Below are 12,697 nucleotides of genomic sequence, written 5' to 3' on the forward strand. Positions count from 1 at the left end.
GACTATGAAGAAAAATGTGCCCTGCATCCCAGGAATGGAGAACACACAGGGGCTTTCTTCACTCTGCTCGGTCCGTTTCTTGGTAACTAGAGTTTTGCTTTTTTCTTGGCGTTGTGGTTCAGCTCATAGAGTGAGCATCTCAGTCTATGTTACTTATCCAAGTTCCTGAGGGAGGAAGTAATCTGCCCGAGTGCTGAACATTACCCCCCACAAAATAGAACTACACAGTTCTCCACAGCCCTGGGGTGAGTGAGAGCCCTGGGTGGGTGCTCCTGTGCGGGGACAGAGTGAATAATGCATATGCTTTATTGATTTTAAGGTATCTGAGAAAGCGTGTGGCTGAGATGAAAGAAGCAAGACACACACACACACTTCAAAGAGGGGAACTTCCAGGGCCAAGTGTGGAAATAGTGATCAACAATGACAGGAACACATGTATCCACTGAGACGGGCTCCTCCAGGGGACTGAGAAATTGCCCAACGAGATAAAGCACGAAAAAGTGAGTGAGAGCTATACGTAGTAAAACATCATTTGTGCATATGTTCTGAAACACGTAAGGCATAAACAAAGAGTGTGAAGAACACTACAGCAAATATTTATGTACCCACACTCAACTCACAATTAAAACTTTATACAATGCATTTGAAGATACTCTCTGTTGCTATGTTTGTAATAGTCGTTAAGGAGAAGTTAAGTGAGTATTGAGTAATTGGTAAATTTGGAATTTGTCCTCACTTTCCCTCCTCCTTTTGCATTTTTCTTTATAGTGCTCATTTCCCTGCTTCTCCTCCAGATCCCGGCATGCGTCCTGGGCAGCCACACAGGGGTCCACACTTAGAGGGACCCTGCTCTTGACTTACTGCTTTGCTGGTACCATCTTGAAATTCTTAATGAGCTTCAGACAAAGGGCCCCTTATTTTTGTTTTGCCATGAGTCCATAAATTATGTAGCTTGTCCTGTCTGGATCCACATCTAAATGTCTCCCCCACCAACCCAGTTGTTACCAGTGGATGCCAAGGATGCTGCCTGTTAGGAGTTGAATTGTGTCCCTCAAAATTTATCATTCTGAGACTGCTGTACGTGTGTACTGGAGTCAAACAAGTAAAGAGATGGTGGACAGTGGGAATCTGCTTTCTCGCTGTCAGAGTGGAAGTTTACAGACCAGCAAGCGGAAGAGGCCAGTTGGAGACGTCAGCATGAATTCATGTTTAGAGTAATATAAATAAAGATGGTTACCTATAGAATTATTTATAGATATGTGTGTATACAGGGCTAGTATACACGCGTGTATTCCCTTGCTCTGTCAAGTGACAATGATACCCAGTAACAACGAGCAAGAGGACTAGCTCTTGGTTTCTAAAACCATTCTCCAATAAAAAATGTTGAATGAATGAATGAACAAATAAGAATAGACATATCTCTCATGCAGAAGAATCCCAGATAGTTTGTGTAGCCTCTCCCCTTTTCAGGAAGCGGAGCATACTCCCTACTCCTTATGTGCGGGCTGCAAGTAGTTACTTTTTCCCAGAGACTACAGAATGTAAAGAGGGAAAAAAATAACTTTACAATGCGGGAATCTGACAGACACGACCTCAGCCAGGCGATCAAGGTCAACAGCACAATAAGTCACGTTGATAGTATGTACTCTTGATAAGAGACGATGAAAATGGCGCCGTTGCCTCTGTGACCTTCCTCCCCGAAACCCAGGACCCCAGTCTAACCATGAGAAAAACATGGTTTTTCAAACAAATCCCAATTGAGAGACATTCTACAAAAAACCTGATCAGTCCTCCTCAAAATTTTCAAGGTCACCAAAAACAAGGAAAGTCCGAACATTCTCCTGGCCAGGAGGAGCCTCAGGAGATACGACATCGGCTAGAGATTGAATCCTGTTTCCCCAAGAACCGGCGGCTGAAGCCCTAACCCCAATGGGACTGCATCTGGAGATGAGACCTTTATGGAAGTAACGAAGGTTAAGCAAGATCCCAAGGGTGGGGCCCTGATGGGACAGGATTCATATCCTTGTGAGAAGAGACATCAGAGAGCTGGCTTCCGCTAACGCGTGAGAACACAGCGAGAAGGTGGCCATCTGCAAACCGGGAAGCAAACACTCGCCAGAAGCCAGCCCTGCAGGACCTTGATCTCGGACTTCCAGCCTCTGGGTCTGTGAGAAATAAATGTCTGTGGCTCAGCCCCCCAGCCTGCAGTATTTTGTTATGGCGGCCGGAGCAGACAAATACAACATCTAAATGTGATGTGTGTCCTGGATGGCACGCTGGGACAGAAAACAGAGCATTAAGTAACAAAGAAGGAAATCTAAAAATGTAAAGACCAGTTAATAATAATTTCCCAGTATTGATTCTGGTTTGTGACGAACACGCCATATTTAATACAGGATGTTAATAATGGGGGAGACTGCTTGGAGGATGTGAGAACTTTCTGTACTATCTTCCTAATTTTTCTGCAAATTTAAAACTGCTCTAAGATGAAAATGTTCATTAAAACAGATTTGTTGCTGAGATAGGAATAAAGACATATAAAAAGTCATATTTTGCCAGGAGGTTTAAATAGAGCTAAAAAAAAAAAAACTTAGATAACGGCATTTAAAGCAATAAGTCCTTTCACCATTTGATAGATCTGGATACTTATTTTAATGAGACTGAGTCAGGGACTGGAAAGCCCTCATCTCTGGATGTCTTGGAGCGTCCACAGCAGGACTCACAGAAAGAGCCCCAGGTAAGCTTTTGTCCTGGGCCGCTCCCCCTAGGCCACGTGGATCACTGAAGCTGCGTTGGGCAGAAATCAGTCCAAGGCTCCCATTTTTCCTGCGTCGGTGCCCGTCTAAAGCAGAGCTTCTGAGGCTCCACAGCTTCTTGCTGAGAGATCCAGTTGTCACCTTCATATGGTTATCTCCAACTTTCTGGGAGTGTTCTTGATGCCTGAGGGAACTCCTCAAATATTAGAATTTCAGATTAGAATTTTCTAGAACAGACAATCTATCTTTTGTATTCCTCCTTGCTAGTTTATTCCAGGGCTCCTGCCCTCAATCCCTCCTGACTTTCAGTAAGAACATGCATTTTACCTGATATGGTGCGGGCACTCAGCTGGGTTAGAGACAAGAGATCAACAAGGAAATGTGCTGCCCTCAGGGACCTCGCAATCTGCTTGGGAAAACTCATGGACAGGTGGTTAACCATCATGAAATAGGACATGCAGAAAATCCAGGATTTCACAAGTGCTACAGGAATGAGCAGAATGGAGAGATTAGCCTAGAAGAGTGGGAACTTGGCGGCTGGGTGCTGGCCTCTAACTACAGCGCTGGGGGAATTGTCTCTTGCTGGTTTCATGTAATTCCTCTGGGGACTTGCTTCTACCATCAGGGTCATCCCACCCTCCACCAGCCAATCAAAGCACCCCCACCCTTTGGACACAGTGACTGGTCCAGGGATGGACACGTAGTAAACAGGGTTGATCCCATCTAAGCAGGTCACTTAGGGGATTGATATAGATCCTGGGAAAGAGAAACATCACCGCTTCCTGCACTGTCAGCACTGAGCTGCATGGAAGCCCAGAGCAGCAAGGCCCATCTTTGCTTCCATTTGGAAACTATCTACTACAGAGTGAAGCCAACAGAGAGGGAAGCAGGACCAAGAGAGGGAGAGACCAATGCCTGCACAGTGTTTGAGCTCCTGGATTCAACCATGCCTGAAGTGAGCCCTGTTTCTTAGCATTCCCAATTAGATAAGTCAAAACCACCTTCCTTGCTTAAGCAACTGCGATGAAGCAAAAGTCTGGGCTAGTCCTCCTAGCCTATGGGACAGACTTCTGGCTGGACGTTGTTCTCCTAGCCATTTTACTATAGTCAGCTACTAAACAATCATATAATTCATTAGCCTGAGGAAACACTCAGATTATTGTCACAAAAAGTCAGAAAAGTTTTAAGCTTACTGAATAAAATCTAACCTCCTTAGCCTGATAGTCAAGGCTTCTAGGAACTAATTAAGACTTCTCCTTTCACATGTTTTACGATCCCATGGAAACGGAAGTACACCTCATTCCTCTGAACATGCCCCATTCTTCCTTATCCATTAGCCGTTGCTCCTGCCATCCCCACATTTAGATCCACCCATCCCATCTGCTCCTGCGTGGCCCACACCAACCTCACTCCCAGGCGAAGCAGTGCTCCCCACATTCCAGAAGCGTTTCCTCCATTTCTCACGTCGCGGCTCTGCCCACCTCATGTTCTGTTTGTTCCTGTGTTCTGAAACGAGGCAGGTGCTGTGTTTCCTCCCACTGAACTGTGATCTTCTTGAGAATGGGGTTTCAACGCAAGCCTGAGTCACCGTTGTATTCTCGGAAAAATCTGGAGCACTGCCTTGTATACCGTAGAAACTCAATAAGTGCCTGGTGGATGGAGTGAATAAATGAACAAAAGGATGATCATTTTGGGTGCAGATCAATGATATTAATTGGCCCAATAAGGACGAGAACTCGAAAGAGCTCCCTGTTCCCTCTTCCTCTGTCTGCCATCGTGCAGCAGAATAACCATAAGGAGCACAAGGACGTTCTTCACGTCTATTTTTTTTGGAGCTGAAGTTGTTAAAACTTCAGCAGCAATTTCAGCCCAGGTTGCCAGGGAAAAGGCAACATAATCTTTTCAGCGTGATGGCAGACACAGTTGGCTTATCCTGCAGTTTATGCCGAACCCAGATGTTTACGTGATGCTTGGTGATTATTTTGTGTTCTGGATCCAAACCTTGCTTAGTGACTCTAGAGCCTGGCGTGGGCAGAGATGCACGCTTGGGCAGTTCCGAGTCCAGGACAAGATTTGGGTCTTTGCCATGAAACTTTCCACCAGGTTGAATGGGTTATTTTTAAAACTAGCCATTCCTGCTCAGTGTCTTTATGCTTACTTGTCTTGTCTCTTGTTTTCCGCCAGGTGTTGGGCCAATCACTGCAAGCCTCCGGCCCACAGTTTTTTCCTCTGTAAAATGGGGCGTAGCGACAGTTACCACTCCATAGGATGCTGAGGATCAAATGAGTTAATACATAGAAAGACTTTGAACAGTGGCCAACAGTCAGCAAGCGTACAAAAGCGGCTGAACAGGATGATGCTAATTATCACCAACATCTGAGTGAGGGCACAGGACGGCGCTGTGGTAGACACTCAATACTGCTTATCGGAGGAGAGGACGTTTGCTGGCTAAGAGGAGTGGGTTCTGCAGAGAACATGGTGTGGGTGGTGGTGGTGGTGGTTGAGGTAGTGGCTGAGGGAGGGCATGGAGGGCAGGTGGACACACTGCTCCTGGGTCACATTCCTGCCTGTCTGAAGCACGGTCTGCCCACAGTTTTCTGGCATCTACCAAGACCCTGAACCACGACCAGGCTGGTGGGATTGCCACAGGGTGAAAGAGCCACCAGGGACCCTCCTGGCTCCCAAGCCCCTTCGAGCTCTCTGTGGGTGGCGCTGCCTTCATTCATCTTCCCTCTTCGGGACAACAGTCCATGAACTTGCTTTGGGAGACGATCCCCTAACTCTTACGCTGTGTGCTTGGTGTTTGCCAATTCCAAGCCCCAAACCAGAGAAGGTTGCTTTAGACGCACAGCGTGGAGGGGTCTTGGGGAGCAGATCCCATCAGAGGCAGCAAAAAGGGGGATGTAGCATGAGCACTTGGCATGTCTCATGGATCCCAAGTGCCTGGACACAGCAGGGCGAGGCCTCTGGAAAAGGCGAGAACCAGCCCCAAAAGGACCTTTCTCCTCCCTGCTTCTCTCCATACGGTAACTTCTTTCTTTCCCTGGGCACTGGTTCCGGCTAGTATGTCATTTCCTCTGAGGCTCAAAGGCCAGCTCTTCATCTCCCACTCCGCATTCCAAATTCCTGAAGGGCGAGAATGTGATTCACCCGCTTGAGTTTATGTATCTTCACTGATTCGACCCTCCAGGGCCTCTGAGGGTCCATCCTGGGGGCCACCAAGGAAGATGAGTCGTTTTGCTAAGCCAAAATTCCCGCAAAATATTGGTTCCCCCGTCAATGGAAGACAAAAGATGGAAAACCAGTGATGCTGTGGGACTTTGAAGTCCTGCTTGTCCCTCAGCTTCATCCTCATCTCCGGTCACCATGGCTGGGATTTCACTTCTCAGCAGCATCTAGGAGTGGTAAGGCAGAGATAAATTCACCCCCACCACAAGTCAGGACAAACCACCGAAGACAAATGATTCCTGGGGAAAGGAGGCTGTTTTGCTGGCTAATTTATATGACACCTAGAGGAGAAAGGGGAGCAGAGGAGGTAAAACTCCCAGCTCTGCCCCTCCCCTCTGCGCAGGCTGATCGGAACAGACAGCGCTGTCGGATGGAATTTATTGTTTTGCACCCTTGGACCTAAAACTTTGTTTTGTACTTGCAAATCTAGACCCCACTGTCACATTGCACAACTCTCCCCCTGAGATCTTGAATGTCAACAGGATTGATTAAAAGACGGCACCAGCTCACTCCCTTTTGCATTTTCATCCTGCTCTGAGGAGAATGTGGCTCTCAAGATTTGGAAATGGATTCACACAGCTTTGGCCACAGTCTCCTTTTGGGCTCACGGTCCTGGGTTGAGAGACGGATGGCCATGGTCGAGCCTGAAGCCACAGAATTATTTCACTTTAACTGGACTAAATCTATAAATTTGGCATTGGTGCTTCTCTGACATTAGGAAATACGGTGTCGTGGCGGGGGTTGGGGGAGGTGTTACAGGTGCACTGACTTAAATAATTGAAACTTGGAGCTCTGTAGGACTCTAGGATGAGCCGTCATTTATTTTCTAAGGTAAGAGATGTGTCTGTTTTCTCTGCTAAGCGCCGCCTGGATTCCTTTACTGAGCTGGCAGATTTGCCCACACCTCACACCCGCGTGCACTGGGCTGAGTCAAAACCCCAAGCTGGGAGGAGAAATGCATAAAGGAAGAGGTTGCTCAGGACGCTTTTTGTAGTTTTCTGGGGGTAAAACAAATTGCATTGCCGTAGAAACTTCATTTTCTGTATATTTTTCAAGAAGTTTCTCAGCAGATTTAGAAACTGCACAAAGCTAGGATCTGACACGGTAGCACAATTTAAACCAAGTTAGATAGACTCTGATTTATAGTCCTGGTCCCGTGGACGAGAGCATGTATTAATAAACCGTCTCCAGGGGGAACCTAATTAACATTCCAAAACTTATCCCTGGTTGAATCACTTATCATATATCACTGGACATTCAAATTCCCCACAGCACTTGGAACTGCAAATTTGCTTTGCTGGGAGTCAGATAACATCAAGTCTGCTGGTTCATTTCTCAGTGGGTGAAGCTGAAGACACCACAAGATGTCTCTGTGCTGAAATACAGCGAGATGTGCTGCTGGTTTCCATGCTGGTGTCGGCTCGAGAAGTGGCGGGCTTATCTTGCTTCTTCCCCCCGGCAGCATCCGGGAATGGTCGTCTCTGACAACCCGTGTGTATGTGCTCAGGCGTGTCACTTCACGCAGCCTTCTCTCCCGCACATAGATTTTGGAGACCTTGTACGCAGTAATTACTGGAATTGTTCTATACTGTCATTCCCAGGTATTCAATCTATTTTTTAAGAACTCAGTAAGACGGAACATAAAAAACAATGTTCCGTTCTGCACGGTCATACAGTCGGTTTCCACACGCTCTGTAATTGACTCGTGGCCATGCAACCTGGTGTGATTTTCCAGTCTTACCTGCTGCGGTGGAAGAGGGCGAGACGTGCTTCACAGCAGAGGCCAAAACACGTTTGAAGAGGAGGAAGTATTTTTATTTTCTCTTTAAATAATTTCTTCCTCACTCTTTTCATCAGAGATGATTATTTTATTATCATTATTATTTTTTTTTTGAGGAAGATCAGCCCTGAGCTAACGTCTGTGTCCATCTTCCTCTATTTTATACCTGGGACCCTGGCCACAGCATGGCTTGATAAGCAGTACATAGGTCTGTGCCCAGGATCCAAGCTGGCAAACTCTGGGCCACCAAAGCAGAGCACGTGAACTTAACTGCCACTCCAGCGAGCCGGCCCCAAGAGGTGATTATTTTAATCCAAATGATCTTGTAGTCAACAGTGCATGTAGAATCGACAGGTTTTCGCACATAGCAGGAAGGGGGCCTTGAACTTCGCACTTGACCTTTGCAAGCTTCAGTCTTGTCATCTGTCATGTAGAGATCGTCATCATAAAAACTTTCAAGAGGGAAGGCTGCCGGCACCTAACCTTAACAGTCAATAAAAGTCATCCTCCCAGCTCCCCTTCCTCCCCAAAATGGGCATGATCTCAAAGTAAAAGGCGGGCATTTAATGCGAATATATTTCTACGAGAATAATCTAATGACATTGTTCGAAACTTTTCATGTTGTGTTTTTAAAAATTAACTTCTAATTTTAGAATGGTTTTAGGTTTGTAGAAATATTACGAGGATAGTGCAAAGAATTCCCATATACCACATGTCTAATTTCCATTATTACTAACACCTTACATGAGTATGGTACGTTAGTCAATGATCCAATGCCAACACATCGTTATTAACTAAAGCCCGTACTTTATTCAGACTTCCTTAGTATTCACCTAATGTCTTCTTGTTCCAGGATCTCATCCAGGACATTGAAACACGTTTAGTTGTCATGTCTCCTTATGTACCTCTTGCTGCAAAAGTGTCCTTGTTTTTGATGAGCTTGACACTTGTGAGGAGTACCAGTTGGATATTTTGTGGAACGTCCCTCAGATGGGTTCGTCTGATGTTTTTGTGGTGGTTAGGCTAAGGTTGCAGGAGGAAGACCATGGAGGTAAAGCCCCCTTCTCATCACAGTGTATCAAGGGTCCATGTGATCTGTATGACTCACCACTGTTGATGTTGACCTTGAATACCTGGCTTAAGACCGAGTCTGTCAGATTTCTCCACTGTTGTTACCCACTTGTTCCCTTTTCCATACTGTGCTCTTTGCCCACTCTTAGAGTCGGGAGTTACGCTCCATCTCCTTGAGAACAGTTTATGTGAATAAATTACTCAGAATTCTGTACAAGACACTTGTCTCTCCTCTCCTGCTTAGTCATTTATTCAACGTCTATTTATATTAGTACTAACTCATGGACATTTGTTCTATATTTTGGATCATAATCCCATGCTACCTTACTATTTTATTTATTTTCTTGTTCAAATTGTTCCAGCTTTCACCACCAGGTGATCTTTCGCTTGGCTCCTGTGTCTCCTTGGCATGCCCCCGTCATTGAAGGATTGTTTCTGTTTGGGTGGTTTTTGAGTTTTTAGTACTTTCTCACTTTTTGACCTTTCGAGATGCTCCAGGTTCATCTTGTAGATTTCTCGGCCCAGTCCCGGAAGCAGCCGCTTCTCTAAGGATCCCCGGCGAAGGATAGTAGGAAGGATCGGAGAATGACATTGGAATCCAGCTTGCATTTTGCTCTGGGGAAAACTCACAATTTCCAGCCCGTCACCCACATAATATTTTGGTTAATTCTCACTAAAAGTTTGGGAGGCACTTTCATTAACCCCGGGTTATAGATGAAACCCTGTTGAGTGGTCTGGTTAGGATCTAATGGAGGCAGGAACAAGATCCAGATTCACTACACTCCAAAACCCACACTCCTCATCACTCTCCCACCCCTGGGACAATTCCATTCATCTCTGTTGCATTGCACTTCGTTGTGTCACATGCATTCCTCTGTGCATGTGGACATTCGGACTGGAAAATGCATGCATACGTCTATGTGGCCAGTGTCCGTGTGGCTATGAGTACCGCTGGACATTGTGGTTTGCACTTTGTCATGAAGGTCAAGGGTCACTGTGAACCGAAACATACTGTGACACACCACCTCCATTTGATATGTTCTTTAAGGACACTCTGTCACAGCAAGAGTTTTCACAATCAAGAGTCTAACCCGTCTGCCCGGGCATCCCTGCACACCTTCACAGCTGCTGGTAGAATGGCCCCTGCACAGGCCCTCGCTCTGATTCGTGCCTTTTCTCCAATGTTCACTTAAATTAAGCACTGATCACAGAGGGCTGGAGCCTTGTACTCCAGGGAGGTCGGATTAGAGTCGTTTCCATTAGCTCTAAATGAGGCCCTAAGGGGAAATGTAATTCACATCCCGAACACCGCCAGGCTCTGGACTCAGAGGTGTGACTCAGGAGGAAAGTGAGATGCAGCAGTTTAAAAATAAGTCCATCTCCTACTGAGACAAGAGATGGGTCTCAGCCTGTCAACGTGAAGCCATTCTACCAACACCTTTGTGTGGGAGTAGTTGTTTCAACTTAAAAATATATATATGTATAAAGTTTAAAAATAATCCCTGAAGCCCCGAAACTTATATTGAGGCCCCACTTGCACTGACTCCTTCCTTGGAAGTACAGAGCCACGCTCTCTGCCCAGGCAGCCTCCGTGCCTGGGTCGTATGGTCTCTCGCTTACTTAGAAAGTGCTTTGTACGGATGCTTTGTCATAACCACACAGCACAGGCGGGTGGGGATGTCCCCTGCACCTCACACAGTTAACTAAAGAGAGGAGCTGCCCAATGACACGCTGTTGGGGAAAATAGCTAAAATATGCTTTGGAATACCGACTTTATTGTGAAATGGAGCTACTTCTCTCTTCTCTTCTTCTGTTGAAATAAAGGAAAATGGGGCCCTTGGAATTGCTGACGGAGGTGCAGAGCAAGCCGCGGGAGCGCTTCACGTATAAATAGCTTCCCTGTGACACGTGTGCTGTTGGGGATTTCTAAGACAATAAAAGGCAGTTAATCATTGTTTTTCCGCAGTTTGCTCATTTTGAAACAAAAGCTTAGAATTGAGAAAGGAGAATAGAAAGACAAATAGAAAGAATATGTAGCCAAACATGAAAAAGAGACAAAATACACCAAAATCATTATGTCTTCCTGACAAAGCAATATGGCAGCCAAATAAGATTTGAGGTGTGAAGAGTGAACCAGGATTATAAAATCTCAAAAACTGGGCGGTCAACACAGAAGCAGGAAGACCTTTAATACATAGTTACATAGATACAGACGTACATGGATAATGGGTTTCTACTTATTAGTCTCCCCAAGTGTGAAAGGGCAAAGAAGATGGAACTGATGGTTGGTCAACAGGAAAAGCCCAAGCAGGCAAGTTTCTCAAACATGGTCTAAACACCTAATTCTTTTCATACTTAGTTCTTACCATGTGAAGTTCCCAGTGGGATAGCTTACAGGCCCCTAATGAAGACATCCCAAAAGGTGGGACCTTCCCATGAAAGCCAGGGATGCCAGGTCTCCAGAGGAGACCCACAGCCAGAGTGGGATGAGGTAGGGGTCAATTTCTGTGCCGCTGAGATGGAAAGGCCTTCAGCCACCACGCTGCTGTCTAACATAAAGTGAGCACCTCCGCAGTAGCTGTCTATGGTCTGTAACAAGTTGCCACAAACCTGGTGGCTTCAAACAATACTCATTTATTACTACGGTTTGTGTGGCTCAGAAATTTGAGCATTGTTTAGCTGGATCTTCTGTTCAGAGTCTCACTGGCTGAACTCAAGATGTTCGCTGGCACTGGGCTCTCACTGGAGTCGCAGGGTTCACCTCAAGCTCAGGTGCTAGTTGGCAGGATTCACTTCCTTCCAGCTACAGACAGCAGGGCGGCTTGCGTCTTCAAGGACAGCAGGAGAGAGTCGCTGATGCTTCGAATCTCTGATTTCTTCCCTCTCTGACTTCTAGACTGCTTCTAAAGGCTCATCTGATTATACCAGGCCCACCCAGGATAGATGCTTTTATTAACACAAAGTCACTTTATTAGGCACCTTAATTCCGTCACCTGCAAAATTCTTTCACCTCTGCCCTGACATGTAACCTAATCACCGGAGTGACATCTCATCATATTAACAGGCCCCACCCTGACTCAAAAGGAGGAACTACATAAGGCACACACACCAGGGGCGGGAATCTTTTGAGCAGTCTTAGAATTCTGCCTACCATGGCCACCTAAGCAAGACCAGCTTCTAAGGTTAGTACTGAAAGCCTAATTATTCATCTCTCAAAAGAAAGCACAAATGGCGCAGCTATCACGTAAGGATGAAGACTGCAGTAATTTGTGCGTGAGGTATTACAAATGGGGCCTCTATCGCAGGCCAGTTCTCTTCACCTGAAAATCCCCAGTTGCTAAAGGGCCATCAGTCACTGGGGAAGGCGAGGACGGCTCTCCAGGAGCAAGAGGAAAGTGCATTATGGCACATTCTCTCCAGGCTCTTTGTCTCCTAGAATTCCCTTTGTAATTTTTTTTTCCTTTTTAAACACAGAATGCATATTAAACACCCTTGACAGTTTTCAGGTGTCCTGGTGGGAGTTTAAAAGGCGGCCTTACTGAGATGCTATTGTCCCCTCCCTGTGCTGTGAAGAAAGCCGTGTCAGGGTACCCTGGACAGCTCCGTGCGGCTGTTGGGCAGTGAACACAATGCGACAAGGATCAGAACTCGGAACCTCCCAAGCCCAGACAGACCTCTCCTTACTGACAGAGTAGGACGGCACGGATGCTTAAACTTGTCGCAACCCAAAACTCCACCTAAAAAAATCCTCAATTAAAGTGTTTCTCCCACTGTATCCCACATGTGGGAGAGTCCTGGTGCCCGGGCATCACAGACACAGAGCTTCAACAAGAATTTCTAAATCAGTGGCGGAAACTGGCTC

The 12,697-nt window shown here is 46.2% G+C and overlaps 1 long non-coding RNA gene across 1 annotated transcript in view; it reads right to left on the reverse strand.

Annotated features, from left to right (window-relative positions):
- Nucleotides 1-2,633: 2,633 nt before the first annotated feature.
- LOC139078152 (uncharacterized) overlaps nt 2,634-12,697 on the reverse strand; it is a 34,244-nt gene continuing 24,180 nt past the window's right edge. The window contains exons 3-4 of the long non-coding RNA XR_011530960.1: nt 4,162-4,405; nt 2,634-2,940 (exon numbers count right to left, since the gene is read on the reverse strand). This is a non-coding gene — a long non-coding RNA (uncharacterized lncRNA). The remainder of the gene's footprint in view (nt 2,941-4,161; nt 4,406-12,697) is intronic.

The sequence above is a fragment of the Equus przewalskii genome, chromosome 21 (genome assembly GCF_037783145.1).
Source record: "Equus przewalskii isolate Varuska chromosome 21, EquPr2, whole genome shotgun sequence".
Taxonomy (NCBI): Eukaryota; Metazoa; Chordata; class Mammalia; order Perissodactyla; family Equidae; genus Equus; species Equus przewalskii.